Source organism: Pinus tabuliformis, chromosome 5_1, assembly GCF_031772625.1.
Source record: "Pinus tabuliformis cultivar Carrire ecotype Pingquan chromosome 5_1, CPIR1, whole genome shotgun sequence".
Lineage (NCBI taxonomy): Eukaryota > Viridiplantae > Streptophyta > Pinopsida > Pinales > Pinaceae > Pinus > Pinus tabuliformis.
The window spans coordinates 708,075,387-708,085,814 of NC_142305.1; the positions used below are offsets into that span (position 1 = coordinate 708,075,387).

The following is a 10,428-nucleotide window of genomic DNA, read 5'->3' on the forward strand; positions in this document are numbered from 1 at the left end:
AATCTTCTAACCATTCACCATCATCTCCAAGCCACGTGCCACATCACCAAAAGATATTATCTTTCACACTCTCACATGAAAAAAAGACAAAAAGAAAAACAAATTTATTTTATTCATTTACATGCACAATAGTAGAAGGTTTGATGGTTTGAATCTGCATGCTTAGGATAGTATGATTGCATACATGTTAACTTAGCATTCTTTTGAAGCAAAGACTCTTAGCAGTTAGTTAGAAAACGATGTGTTATAGCATTTGATTTCAGTCTCTTTCCTTGTACTTTCTTTCTTTCAATAGGTTAAGGTTCGATCTCAAACATTTCATTTTCTACAATCAGTTTAGGATTTGGCATCAATACATGCACTCCATTAAATCATGACAGCAAAGGAAGGACACATTGTATACCGCACATATTGTGCCGATACCTCTTAAGTTTGTACGAACCCCGGGTTGATAATTAAAGTCGGTAGCCTTGGGAGTTGCAGCATTCTTGTTGCAATACCGAGGCTCATCAATCTTACAGATGAATTGTGTGGCAATGTGGCAGTGACTACACACATGAATATTCTTCATTATTTGTACAATTTTTCTTGGGGCTATATTAATAAGTGAAAAATCTATGGCCAACTTCTCATTGTGTTAGCTAAGAATGTGTTCCTTCTGCTCCAAATTCTTGGAAGGGAAAAGTGTACTACAGTTTGTTTCTCACATGTATAGACTTTTTATTTTAGTCATCATTTCAATGGCCTAATTTTTTTCTCAATTTATCCTTCAAGAAACGATCCAATAATCTCCCCGTGATCAATTCATTTCATGTTTCTAGTGTGAACCAATTTGCATGGAACTTGAGTGCAAAATCCTCATGAGAGTGAGATGTTGGTCAATTTTCCCAACCAAGAGTAGCGTAGACAACCTACTGAATAGAAAATCTTAAGAGCCCTCAATAATCATCATAGAATTTGAAGAATGATATGAATGGAAATCTTCTGAGAAAACCTTATCTCCTCCATCAAGATAATTTGATAGATTAGAAAGGGATGTTTGGTAAGTGATTTGTGGAAAGTTTCAATTGTTGGATTATAGTATTTAGAACATTTACCCATCTTAGCATGTGAAAATCCTTTTCTAGTCAAACCCTAAGCAATCATTTTAAAATATGAATAAAGTTCCCTCCCTCTTTCAACAACCTTGGCACAGTCTTTACTGCAATCTCCATACCTCCCCATTTCCAAATAGACAACTTCTCTGTTTGTTAAGAAGGATATATCCTCATCATCCATGTCCATTGTCTTTGAATAACACTGAATATAAAACTTAAAATATTCCTTCATGTAAGCTACATTTCCAACTTCCTTTTCCTTCTATGTCTCTTCATTTTGAGCCTTCCTCTCTTTCTCCTCATCTAGAACATCCATTTGTTCTAGCTCTGGATGTGGCTCTAGCCAAGGTTCTAGTTCTCATTTTGGTTGTGGCTTGGGTGAAGTAGTATGCTCAAAAGCATCCTCCTTTGATGTGGCATTACATAAGTTAACATTTAGTAGCACACCCACAACCTGTAGCATGTGTTAATCATTAAGATACATATTAATGTTGTTGGTATTTTTCTGAACATATTAAATCATCTTAAAAAAATCAAGTTGCTACAAATACAATTTTGTTTTTGGGTTAGCTATTTATTTTTCTTGCAATTTTAGCCCCTAGAATATATTTCCAAATGTATAGGATTTAGTCCAAGTTCTACTTGATTCCTATGGATCAAAAAGGCCTAATTTTAATTCCTCATTTGAAGGATCAATATCCAAGCCATTTTTTATAATAAGAAAATCCATCATCATATTTGCTAAGCCCAACATATTTTGGCCCAAGCTTTTCATAACCCTTGGACCAATTTACCTTAATTTCCATTGTTTTTTTAGCATCCTTGTGAGATTCATTATAACCAAATTCCAACATCCCTGTCTAGAAATAACGAGGAGTAAGTTGATACCAAATCAGTAAGTTGTGGTCCCAATTGTTAGCATACAATTGTGAAAGAGACATTGAGATAATTTTCCTTTTCTGGTTTGCTGCTAGTGCGTCAACATAAATTGACATCTTCCTTCAATCATGCCTTTTTCCACCATTTTTTGAAGTTTGTCTTTAAATGTAACACACGAGTTGATAAATGGATTAGATCCATTTGTTTTTACATCACTGCTTGGAGCTCTACTTAGAATTAGCCGATTTGGGCAAAAGGAAGTTTTCTCATTGTATCTATATATTAGTAGGATAGCATGTTGATGTGCAAGAATTAAAGTAAAGATGGAAGTGACCTTGTTATATTTGTAACTTCTCATTGTATTTGGTGAGGAATTCATTATGTTATCAGGTAATTTGTCACAAAACCAAATATTGGAAAAGTGTGCAGATAATCAAAATTATTATTGTTTTGAAATTGTGAAGATTCCTTTTGCATGTTCTCTAAAAGGAACGACCTAAGAATTTTTACTATGTTTTAGGCTTTGGAAAAAGGCAAAAGGAATGGATGGATTGATTTCAGTGACTTCAGTGTTGAGGAATATGAGTATTTTTAGAAGGTATAATATTTTTCTTATATTTTGTACAAAGATTTTTTGAAACATCTTATGGTAATTCCTAATTACTCTATCAATTACACATATTCTTTGTTAGTGCTCATTTTTGGTTGATGTTTTTTATTCAGAATTTAAATTTCCCAACAAATGACATTTATGTTGATTTTTAAGTTGAAAATGGTGATTTAAACTGGATAGTTCCCAATAAATTTGTGGCCTTTAGTGGTCCTCGAGCAAGGTGTATGGAGGTACATCTCACCATATGATTATTTTGTTATTCTACTTTTTAGCATGTGGTTGAATTGTTTTTCTAGCTATACCATTAATAATGATACTGTCTGATTTCAATAAAGGTGAATATTGTATGTCAGGTCTCAACTCTTCCTATTAATGTGGAACCAAGTAATGCAGACTCCTATAATTTCTTGGTTTGTTATTCCTATTTGCATCATGTTTGAATGAAACATTGTTAAACTATACTACACCTATTTGTTGCTCTTGTTGAAGTGCCTTTTGATTATCTTTGTAGATGTCTAGCAGTCGCACACTGATGTGAAAATATTGTTCACTATTTAAACATGTTTAACTCTTATAAACTTGTGATCTGAGCTAATTTGATTTTAGCATGAGCATGTGCTAGTGATTAGCCCTGTCTTATGTTTCATTCTTTATGTATAATATAGTGCAATCTATTATTTGTGGTTATTAGAGACAGGAGTTACTACCATGATCATACTTAAAAAAAGAATGTATGATAAATGTGGTTTCACAGATTATGGCCTCTTATTCTACGATCTCTACTTCCTAGAGATTTTCACTATGTATTATAAAACAATCTCAATTGATATATTTTTCCACTAATTTCATGATAAATGAGTTCTAATGCATTTTTTTTGCCTCTTAATTTTATCTTGTCAGCTTCTGACTTAAGTATATTTTCCAAAAAGTTTTCAAAATTATAGAAGGAAGTCTTGGATCAGTGGTTGTCCATTGTAAGGTGAATGGCTTTCTCCGTTATCATCCTTCAATGAAGTTTTAGTGGACAGTTAATATGTCATATTTTCCCTCATCTATCTTGTTTTAATTTTTATCTAGGACAATAGATGTAATGGTGTGCTTGGGTTTCAACTTTTGTATTTATTGTCCTTTTGCAATTATCGAGTAGTAAGTTATTTATTGACTGATTTTTATTGTTCAAGTTGGGAGGCAGGATTGGGCCGAACTAGGGTATTGATTGGTTGTTATATTATGAGACATCACTAATTTAATGCCAATGAGGTTAGTTATTTCCTTCATACTATTTTAAGTTAAATTATTGAACTAAACATATAAACATACCAATGTGGTTGCTAATGGCATCTTATATAACCCGTTTTAAACAAGAATCAAGATCTTTTGCATGTTTTCTCTTTCAAACTAAACTTTAGTTTTAAATTGGAATCAAAACAACCATTTCTCAAATTGAATTCATTTACTTATCCATTTTACCATCTAGATTCTAACTTAGCATTGGTATTTATTTATGATGCAATTATTTCTTATAACTTAGTGTGCTACTTAGGATATAGAAGGAGACTTTCAAATGGGATTTTGTATCCGAAATAAGTTTTTATGTTTATTGGCTTGAAATTGGTTTTAAGATATTTATGAGTAGTTAAACTTGGAAGTGTTATTGGTCTACAACAACATTTTTTGCGAGATATGCAATCATTCATGTGGAAGGCTGTAAGTGTTAACAAACTTCTGATTAATTGAAAATTGCAAAGCATAGTTTCAAAATCCAAAGTTAGTTTCTATGTATATACTATATTTGTGTATGACATGTGCAGTCACACATGTGGAAGGCTATAAGCATTGACAAACATTTGATTAATTCATGACTGCAAAGCATACTTCAAAATCTAGAGTTAGTTTCTATGTATATAGTGATTCTAATGTCATTTTTTTTATACTTGGTTCCTTTAGGGTGAATTGATGAAGCATCAAAAGTATGATACCAACAGAAATACCAGAAGAATATGTTTTCCACAAATCATGAATCTGTTTTGGCATCAAGTGATCCTTCTCTTGAATCAACAATGGATGCTCTGTATACAAGGACAAACACCTATGAGCACAACAAAGGAAATTCTCTTGGATTGAAAAAGTATTAAGTGAATCTTGTTATCAAAAAGACAGGTTTTTCATGCATAAATGAATTAATTGTAAGTCAAACTAAATTAGGAAATTTATCAATGTTTGTCCATAGCCAAGCTCTAGTGACGCCTTTTTCCAGCACATTGAGATGGCCTTAATCTTTTAGGAAGTTTTTACCATAATTCCAAAACTTATGGATTGATGGTAGGGTTGTTTTCAGATACTTTAGTTATTTGTAGGATGATTCTTTCTTATTTTGTTGCAAGGATATGATACTATGCCATGGCTGAATCATATATCTCCACTTAATAAGGTTTCCACAATGGTTTGGGTGACATGGAATATGGATTGCTTCACATTTTCTTCATATGCTTCATCAAACTATTAATCACCCATGATTTGGCTCTCGAAGTTTGACTTTAACTTCTTAATGCACTTGAAAATTTACTATACAATGAATCAGTTGTTGCTCTGATAATCTGAAGAGAGTATTGAATTTTATAGAATTCCATATAAAATATATGATATATGAAGACTTAAAATTTATTGTTTTCCATTTCTTTCTGTGATTTGATGTATTTTATACCTTTTTTGTGTTAAAGTACATAATTTTAAATTGATCCCACCTTCATTGGTGCTTCTCTCTATAGAGAAACAAAATGTTGCTATTAATATATTATGAATGTGACTTCATTCGACAGAATTTGCATGGTAGCTTTTGGATTTAGGGTGCTAAATTTCAACCAGAGTAACTTCATGCATTATGAAATTCCTTGATTTGATGTGATTTAAGAAACTAAACCATTTATGTAAAAATTCCTTTGAAAAGCCTTCTTCAAGAATTCCATTCTCCTACTCCATTACAAGGGATTTGATTAAGTTGAGATGTTGTCAAGTTTACTTCCATTCAATATTCAGTTATAATGATAGCTGCTAAAGCTTTAAAATTTTCTCAAAAAATAAATCAGTTTGTGTTACAACTTCAAATTATTCATATTCAAGAAAGTTATGAATTGTTTATTCTCTGCATTAACCTAAAAATTTCCATTTACAATAGGAAGTGAAGTCCATCATGTCAAAGAAAATTGGTACAAGCAATTCTACTCTCCACATGGTAGAAAGGTGAAACCTAGAAAACAAGATGCACCTATCCAAAATGTCTCCTTGTAAAGAAAGAGACAGGGGCATTTTTGTAGTGGAATTTCACTTTTTGATTTATTTTGTGCTAACTTCAAAGTTCACATATGTTATCTTCCTAGGTGAAGCTAAAAAATGATAGTAGACCTTTTATAGAAAACATCTCACCTCTAAATCCACAAACAAAAAGGTCAACTTCAACATGAAGCTCAAATATGCCAAGTATTTCTTAGTGCAATGCATCAATGCGTATATATTACTCCTCCACAGGCACATCCAGAAATCCACGTCTATTTAAGCAAATTCCTTTCCCTTACAATTGGCAGCCTCACTTATCTTTATGCTTGAACAATCCTTGTAATCAAGGAATAATGAGGAATGCAATTGTTGATTGCAAGGTCCTCTTTGGAGATGTTTGTACACAGAATTATCAATGGTGCTGGACAACTGAGGAAAGTTATGTTTCCCTTCTCTCAAGCTACTCAACATGTGATTCACAATTCCTATGGATGTATAATATTTGCTTCAACTTCCCGAGTCCATCAAAACAAGGTAGGATGAAGACTTGTGATACAGATATTGGGAGTTGGAAGAGCTTGGCTCAAACTATTGATCAACAAATTGTAGGGAACCTCCTAGGGAACAGGGAGAATGTGGGTGTATAATAAGCACTAGGGCAAAGTTTGAACATTGAGCTTCACCAAGTCAAAACAAAAAGGCTTAATTCTTTTCAAAATGAGTTTGATATAGATTTGGTCAGTTTTATACAAATGAAAAAAAGAGAGAGAACTATAAGTCTTGTGTATTTGTATAGGGTGCCATATTAATTTTTTGATTTGGACCCTTTTAGAGAACAACTACAAGAAATCAAAGGGTGTCAATTATTTCTTGGAAGCAATTGAATTAATTGTCACTAACAAATGTTTTTCATTGTATTTTGTAAAAAAATGTTTTTACAATCGATATGGCATTTACTGTTATCCTATTGAAGTTTAAACTAGGGTGTTACTCTGACTATATTTAATGTAGCATTGTATATCTATTTTATTTATATTATTTTAGCTCAATTTTAAGCCTTTCATTGTTTTTTTTTCTATTGTATTTAGATGAAAACTTATTAAAAATGCACCATGTAAAAAACATTATTAGGTAGTTTTTAAAAAGATATTGTTTCAAGGTTAAACGCAGTGGCTTAGTTTTTCTGTATAGGGAATCACAATAAAAAATCAATTTGTACCTTGTTGAAAAATTGAAGCTAGTCCAACCAATTAAAGATAGGTGAACCTTAGAACAATGCCAATGACATATCAATTTTTGTCATTTTTCCTTAAGCGTCTTTTCTAAGAATGTTAATCCTTGTAATGTATCAGATTAGATTATGTGAGCCTAAGTTGTGGTTATAATGATGGGAATCAAGCCATGTAATCCTAAATAAATAACCTTGTAGTGTAAATATGGTTGTATGGATCCATAGTGCAGAGCCAGACTAGTGAATGGATAGGTGTATATCTATGCTAATTATATTTTATATGGACCATGTGGTAGAATTTTCATGATACGTTCAAATCTAAGTAAGTATATATGTTGAATATCATATAAAAATTCAAGTTCGTTGCAAAGAGCATGAGAAAGGTTATGAGTCAAAAAGAGGGGAAGAGGAAAAGGGGGTCCATGAGAAATAAATCCTATATTTCCAAGTGTTAGTATATGATCTTATCCATTTTCTATCATGTCTTTAATGAAACTCATCCACCACCCCTTGGAATGGAGAAAACAATATAAATTCCTATGTGTAGAGGTTGGTGAACAAGGCGACTTGACATGGTTATGTACATTCAACTTGAGGAAATGTGCAAGCCCTCAATCCTCATGGGAATTTGTTCCTTTTCTTCATTCTAAATGTGACTTTTGTCATTCTCATGGCCATATATTCTTGGAAGTGAAACCACTACCCAAGTTATGTTAGCTGCATTCCTCCTATTTTACTGATGATGCAAATCTGATCATGCCCAAAATATTGTTGTTGTGAAGTGGGGATTTGAAGCTCTGGGTTGAGCATCAGATGGTTGTGAAAGAGCATAGAGGCTACACTTTTTAAGAGAGTCTTTCCCTTCCATGAAATTGCTGGTTGTAAAAGAGCATAGAGGCTATATTGTTTAAGAGTCTTTCCCTTCCATGAAATTGTTGCCCATTGATTATTTTAGAACAAAATTTTTACTGTCACAAGGAATTCCCAGAAGGGAATCAGTGAAATGGTTTCTCATCAGCTTAATTGAAGCGAAATGAAAGGGAAGAAGATGCTATAGGAACTATTGAGAAGAGAAAATAAGGGTATTCCTTATGTTGTGTATTATGATGGATGATAATGCTATGACTGATTGATCAATGGATGAGTTATTTTGAGTATTATGTAGTGAGAAAAGTCAGCAAGATTAAGACTTATTGTTTGGTTGAGTGCGTTGTCTCTATAGTTTACTTCCTTTGACCTGGTGGCTTCATAGATTAGTGCAAGGGTGGCATATATCCTAGATACCTATGTACTGGTGGAAATGACTCACACAGAGTTGATTTTTTGACCTTCCCTTGGTGGGAAGACAAACATCTTTATCTCTGTTATTTTAGATTTTTCTTCTTTATTTTGTGTCATGGTTATGAACTTGTGCATTTTGTGCATGTGAATGTGCTTAACTCTGGTTATCAGCATGGTTTCCTTGAATCTCAATGATCCTTAATGAAGTTTCCTTGTATTCTCGCAGACACATTTGCATATTATTTTACGTCATTGTTTTTTTCCCAAAGAAAACAACGTAATCATTTTATTTATAGAGGGGGTACCTATATATGGCTTCTTAGCTTATACAGGTGCAAAATAATGAATTTTCATTGGTCCCATATTTTCCAGAGTTTATTTGATAGTAGATGTACATTACATTATTTCATCCATATTTTTGCTAAAAAGGATGTTTATTTAGTGAAAAGAACACGTCCTAAGCTAAAATACTCAACAAGAGACCATGGTAATACATGTATTTGGGAGGCGTTGCTTAAATAAATAACTTCACTTATATTTGTAGAGTCAAAATAAGACTTTGGTACATAGAAGGGAGAGTCCAGGCTCCAATGTGCTCTCAATCTATAACCTGGTGGAATTGTCACAACATGAACTTCTCGTTGTTATGCTTCATTGTTAAGCTCCTTGTATATGAGTAAGATACTATAATGGAATTTGGAAATAATATCGCATGCATTTCTTACTCTTGCTTGATGGAAAATATCAATAAATGTGGAGTCACTCGAAATCAACCAAGAACCACTTGAGAGTGCCCATAGATTGCCAAATCCCTAGTGTGATCTACTAAGAAATATTGAGAAGTGTATGCACTGTCATGAACTATGCTCTATTGTTGGTGGATCTTCCAAGTCCAAGTTTGAAAGATAGTCTCACTAGAGGGTATTAAGAGGCATCCTTTAGTGTTGTTGAGTCCCATGTTCCCTTGAGAGGCACCATCAAAATATCCTCTAGAAATTTTAGAATTGTATTTCGAAGCTATGAATGTGCAAGGAAGCTTTGTATTTGGTGGGGTGCATGATAATTTAATGCTTTCCTTGAACTTCTATAAAATCTTATAGATGTTTGCAGTTTATTTTGGAATACAGCATGGTTTTGAGCTAGGCAAAAGGACCAGACCACCTCTAGAACCAAAATTTTGTCCTCCTATTTTGCAGTTGTAGTCCATTCATTTAATTCCTGAATGTTATCTCCAATCCATTGTTGCTGCATTTTACGTAAGCTATGAGTGAGAGCCCATATCTCATGGGTGATAGTGAATAAAAATGTGATTTCATGCTTTTGTGTTATTCCCTCAACAGTTCACGTGTTGGGAAATTTTCCATCCTCTTCTTCTAAGCATGTCTAGGTTGGCACCCTTGATTTGAGATTTGGGGCCCCAACCTTGGTTGTAGATAGTGGTATTCCATCTAAAGGGTATAAACTTGTGCTTGAACGCCTTATTTGGTGCAAACGTATTCATAAAGATTCATCGATTGATTTTTCATTATCATATAGATCAATTTTTATGTCATTTTATATACATGCACATAATCAATCTTCCTAAAACATGATTGATCTTTGTGTTCCTTAGACCATTAAATGTAACAAATCATAGTGAGATGTGCTTGGGTGTTGGTTGATTACTTTCATTTTGGGAGAACTAATATGCATTTACAATGTATATCGAAAGAAGAAAGGTGCATTGTAGAATGCATGTGGGGTCATAAGAGAGACATCATGTCACTATACAAGGGATATAAATATAAAGGGGTATAAAAAATGTTAATGAAAAAATGGATACCTACAATATCTAGTGAAATTAGGGGTTTTTTAAATTCGAAATGTGTATTGGGTTTGTATTGGTAGGGGGTTAAATAAAGTGATTTTTAGAAGTATTTTCCAATATGTAGTCAAATTAAAGGTATTGTTTAGTATGCCATGAATGCACATGCTATGTCAAAGGTTCATTGAGTGAAGCCCCCATGCGGATCATAAGGAAAAAAAATCCTGGTCTAGGAAATGATCTTACTGCA

General features: G+C 33.0%; 1 pseudogene; it reads right to left on the reverse strand.

The window, feature by feature from the left end:
• Window positions 1–948: 948 nt before the first annotated feature.
• Window positions 949–1,951, reverse strand: LOC149166892 (hsp70-Hsp90 organizing protein 2 pseudogene; annotated as a pseudogene).
• Window positions 1,952–10,428: the final 8,477 nt, after the last annotated feature.